This window comes from Cololabis saira, chromosome 10, assembly GCF_033807715.1.
Source record: "Cololabis saira isolate AMF1-May2022 chromosome 10, fColSai1.1, whole genome shotgun sequence".
NCBI lineage: Eukaryota > Metazoa > Chordata > Actinopteri > Beloniformes > Belonidae > Cololabis > Cololabis saira.
Genome location: NC_084596.1, coordinates 45586179 through 45592200, shown reverse-complemented (window position 1 = coordinate 45592200; position 6022 = coordinate 45586179).

Below are 6022 nucleotides of genomic sequence, written 5' to 3'. Positions count from 1 at the left end.
CTTTTTTCTCAATATTTCGACTTTTTTCTCAAAATATTGACTTTTTTCTCGACATTTCAACTTTTTTTCTCAACATTTCAACTTTTTTCTCAACATTTCGACTTTTTTCTCAAGATTTTGACTTTTTTCTCGACATTTTGACTTTTCTCAACATTTTGACTTTTTTCACAAAAGTTTGACTATTTCCTCCACATTTTGACTTTTTTCTCAATATTTCGACTTTTTTCTCAAAATATTGACTTTTTTCTCGACATTTCAACTTTTTTTCTCAACATTTCGACTTTTTTCTCAACATTTCGACTTTTTTCTCGACATTTCGCCTTTCGCCATTTGCCTTCATTCTGATACAAGACTTTTCATTTTTTGTGGCTCCAGACATTTGTTTTTTGTGTTTTTGGTCCAATCTGGCTCTTTCAACATTTTGGGTTGCCGACCCCTGGTCTAGAGCCTCTTCGGTCTCATCAGACCAGGTCCTCCCTGTTCTGGCTGCCTGCATGTTCGTACACAGGTAGGACATGAACCAGGTTGTTATCCGATTTTCCAGGGGGGGAGGGGGATTCTAAGGTGTACGCCTCCTTTGAGTTGGCGTATCATAAATCCCATGTTTTGCTGTCCCTGGTAAGGCAGGAGTCAGCACACCAGCGCCTCCCCTCGTTTACAGGTGCTCACGGGCGTATATTTGATTAGTAAAGTCCTCTTAAGTAGTTGTACCGGGCTGCTGCGCTGTAACGCTAGGTTTTCATACACTGCTTCTGTGTTGTGGCTCAATTTTGGTTAAATAAATAATGAAATATTGTAATGCGTTGTGTGTCGTTATTCCTCTCAGGTTGTTTGTATCTAATTTTTTCAATGCAATTTTATTTATATAGCGTCTATTATAACAGAAGTTGTCTCTAGAATCTTTCCAGAGACCCAGAACATAAACCCCTGAGCAATTATTACATCAAATTGCAGGTAAAAACTCCCTTAGTGGGAGAAAAACCAAACCAAACAGTGGCAAGGAAAAACTCATATAGCATATAGCAGACATCAACACAGACAGGTGGAAGCAGCAGTGGGATGATCAGAGGGGGGACTGCAGGTCATGATGCAGCTCCTGAAGCTCTGGCCTTTACACTAACTAGAGGTTTACTAACATTAACTACAGGTTTACTAAACACTAACTACAGGTTTACTAAACACTAACTACAGGTTTACTAAACACTAACTAGAGGTTTACTAACACTAACTACAGGTTTACTAACACTAACTACAGGTTTACTAAACACTAACTACAGGTTTACTAACACTAACTACAGGTTTAACTAGAGGTTTACTAACACTAACTAGAGGTTTACTAACACTAACTACAGGTTTACTAACACTAACTAGAGGGTTACTAAACACTAACTAGAGGGTTACTAACACTAACTAGAGGGTTACTAACACTAACTAGAGGTTTACTAACACTAACTAGAGGTTTACTAACACTAACTAGAGGTTTACTAACATTAACTACAGGTTTACTAAACACTAACTACAGGTTTACTAAACACTAACTACAGGTTTACTAAACACTAACTAGAGGTTTACTAACACTAACTACAGGTTTACTAAACACTAACTACAGGTTTACTAACACTAACTACAGGTTTAACTAGAGGTTTACTAACACTAACTAGAGGTTTACTAACACTAACTACAGGTTTACTAACACTAACTAGAGGGTTACTAAACACTAACTAGAGGGTTACTAACACTAACTAGAGGTTTACTAACACTAACTAGAGGTTTACTAACACTAACTAGAGGGTTACTAACACTAACTAGAGGTTTACTTACACTAACTAGAGGTTTACTAAACACTAACTAGAGGTTTACTTACACTAACTAGAGGTTTACTAAACACTAACTAGAGGTTTACTAACACTAACTAGAGGTTTACTTACACTAACTAGAGGTTTACTAAACACTAACTATAGGCTTTACTAAACAGAAAGGTTTTAAGTTTAGTTTTAAAGGTGGAGGTGGTGTCAGCCTCCTTAACCCAGATTGGAAGTTGGTTCCATAGTAATGGTGCCTGGTAGCAGAACGCCCGCCCTCCAAATCTACATTTAGATACTCTAGGAACTACGAGTAAACCTGCACTCGGAACGGAGAGCTCTGACAGGAACATAAGGCACTATCAGGTCTTGTAAATATCGTGGAGCTAAGCTGTTTTGGGCTTTATACGCAAGTAGTAAAATTTTAAATTGGATTCTGAATTTTACGGGTAGCCAATGGAGAGACATGGTCTCTCCTACTGATTCCTGTCAGCACTTGCGCTGCTGCATTTTGGATCGTCCATCCATCCATTATCTATAACCGCTTTATCCACTGCAGGGTCACGGGGGTCTGCTGGAGCCTATCCCAGCTCATTACAAGCGAGGGGCAGGGGTTCACCCTGGACAGGTCACCAGTCCATCACAGGGCCACATATACAAACAACCAGACGCACTCACACTCACACCTACGGGCAAGTTAGAATCACCAATTAACCTAGCATGCATGTTTTTGGACTGTGGGAGGAAGCCGGAGTACCCGGAGGGAACCCACGCAAGCACGGGGAGAACATGCAAACTCCACACAGAGAGAGGCGAACCTAGGTGGTAGGTAGGTGAGGACGAGATCGAGGGTATGATTAAATAAACAGTCCGCCCGTTTGTTTACTTTTTGTGAGATGCCCATTGATTGTAGAAGAAAATCTCATATTTAAATCGTATACATATATACATATATAAAGTGCCGTCTACTGGCACTGTATTCTGTTACTGCCGCAAGTTGTTCAGTATAAGAGACAATCAATTTGTCACTGGATTTAATGACTGGAAATACTGCTAAACGCTTGCATGAACATGAGAATAGTATGGATCATCGCACTGCTGTGCTGAGTCTATCATCCCTTGGAAATAAAAATGCACGCATAGATTCAAACATAGTACAGCAACAGGAGTCTGAGAGAGCATACTGGCTCAACATTTTGAAACGTATAGTGGAAACTATTCAGTTTCTTTCTTCGCGAGGACTGTCCTTCCATGGGGACGATGAATTAGTAGGATCACCCCACAATGGGAACTTTTTGGGCTGCTTGGAACTAATTAGTCGCTTTGATCCACTACTGTCAGAACATCTAACCAGATACGGAAACAAGGGCAGGGGAAATACCAGTTACTTGTCCTCTACAGTTTGTGATGAGTTTATTCAGTTGATGGCTGAGAAGGTTCTGCGTGCCATTGTAAAAGAAGTTAAAGATGGCAAGTATTTCTCCATCATTGTGGACTCAACGCCTGACGTCACACATGTTGATCAGCTCGCTCTGATAATTCGCTATGTCCTGAAGAAAAGTGGGGAGCCTGTGGAGAGATTTTTGGAGTTCATACCACTACATGGTCACACTGCAGAACACATGGAGGAAACACTCACATCTGAGTTAAAAGAACTGGACATTGATTTGATGGACTGTCGTGGGCAGAGCTACGACAATGCAAGTAATAAAGGACTGTCTCAGAAAATTTGAATATTGTGATAAAGTTCTTTATTTTCTGTAATGCAATTAAAAAAACAAAAATGTCATACATTCTGGATTCATTACAATCAACTGAAATATTACAAGCCTTTTATTATTTTGATATTGCTGATTATGGCTTACAGCTTAAGAAAACTCAAATATCCTATCTCAAAATATTAGAATATTTCCTCAGTAAAAGAAAAGATTTATAACAGCAAAACAAAATCACGTTTATTTTATTTGCTCTGTTTACATAGCAATGCTGACACCTATTGGTGATTTACTGGTACTACTGCCTTAACAATGACACTTGCAATCGATGATGAGGATAATTTAATAGCATTTAATAGAGCGGTGTAATAACGTATAAATAATAAAAATAAAAAAAATAGTCTGATTGACTGTTTATTATACAACACAAGACTTATTTTGGAATACAAAGAACCAACTTGACTAGGACTATGCTATGTAAAATGTAAATTAACTTTTATTAGTAACTTTGATAAGTTTGAGACTTCAATTCATTAACATCGATGGAGGGGGGACCAAAAAACACAGTCTGCCTAGTGTAGTCCATTTATTTAATCCGGCTCTGGCTGTGAGGGACGGAGGAGCAACTGGAGTGAGGAGTGAACGGTTTTCTTTTTTTGTTTGCCGTTGTTTACGGCCAGTACTGGAGTTGAGGGGGGATGAGGGGGGATGGCATCCCCCCCTGACATAAAAACGGTCCAAATCATCCCCCCCTGACATAAAAACGGTCCAAATCATCCCCCCCTGACATAAAAACGGTCCAAATCATCCCCCCCTGTAAAACTGCCATCCCTCCTTTCCATCTCTTATGTCATTTCATCAATGAATGTGGTTTTACTGCTATTTCAACATTTAGAGTCATCATCAGAAAAATAACACCAGAAAAATAACTTATTTGACAATTTTCACCTGTTTCAAGTAAATTTTCACTTGAAATAAGTAGGAAAATCTGCCAGTGGAACAAGATTTATCTTCTTATTACAAGCAAAAAAATCTTGTTCCACTGGCAGATTTTCTACTTATTTTAAGTGAAAATCTACTTGAAACAGGTGAAAATTGTTGTTTTTTCCAGGGATGAGTCTTGTTTTAAGTGTAATGAGATTTTTTTTACTAAAATGAGACATTTTAACTAGAAATAAGACAAATATTCTTGTTAGGATTTTGAGTTTTTGCAGTGATCCATTTTACTTATCCTGTGAAGGACAGAGTCATATTGATAAGTTCAGAAAAGTGTTTTTTATTGTTGTGTTTTGATGTATTTGATGTAAGCCCAGTGGATATTTAAAGCTTACAGAAGGCTGCATTTAACTGCTGCTATGTCATTCCTGCAGTATTTCTGCAGCTGTTTTGGTCACTGCTATTATTTGTAATATATAATATTATTTGTAATCAGCACAAATTATCTGTCCCCATATGATCAAATCCACCATCCCCCCTGATTTTTTCTACAACTCGAGTACTGGTTACGGCCCACAGTAACCTGTGTATTTATTTAATAAATAGCCCCTAAGCGGGGAACGTCTCGGCGAGATTGTACGAGACGTTACACTATAAATAAACTACAGAAATAACTATCCGCTTGGTAAGGTGGTTCGACACTGAACCATAATCCAAATGTACCAGGTTTACTCACTAGCACACAATTATCTCTCAGTCACTCATCAACATTTACAATGTGAGCCGGTAATAACCGTTCCACCCCGTTGCTAGGCAACAGCACAGGCACGCTACTGTAGCCTCACACAGGCGCGCGCGCCGCGTTCCATTTTTTATGACGTGCTTAAACCGTATGACGTCATAGCAGGGCACAGCTATATAAATATTTAACTGTCCCGATGTAATCATTTCATAGAAAGGACGGATTCTTAACGGACCAAATCAACACAGGAAAAAAAAAAAACACTTCTGCTACTCAGAGATGGAACAAAACAAAGATCTTAAGAGGGAGTTGGCGAAAGAAAGAGCAAAAAGCGAAAAGTACAAAAAACGATATCTAGATTTGAGAGCAAAAAGCAAAAACACCTACAATCAACTAAATCGAGATTTCATGCAAGCACATTTAGATGGGAATGAAGTAAAAAACCAACTAGAGGAATCACTTAATAATCTGGAAAATACAGTGTCGGTGGTAAATTCCAATAGCAAATCTCTTCGAGATGAGAATAGCCATTTGAGCGCAGAGCTGGATGAATTGAAACTGTCGGAAGCATGTGCTATTTCCAAAGACTCCAGTTCTTGTGGAGTTGAGCATGATGAGCACAGATATTACATGCTTTTGGAGACTAAAACTGATGACTGTGCTGTGTCTGTGCAGAAAAAATCTCAAATTCCAAGATGGACGAAGCCTGCATCTAAGCAACGGAGGGTGAAAGCCCTCATATCAGAATATGAGGAGAGATTATTAGCTAAATTTGAGAAACATGAGCAAAAATATGACATGTTTTTGGATCCTAAACCGGAGGGTTT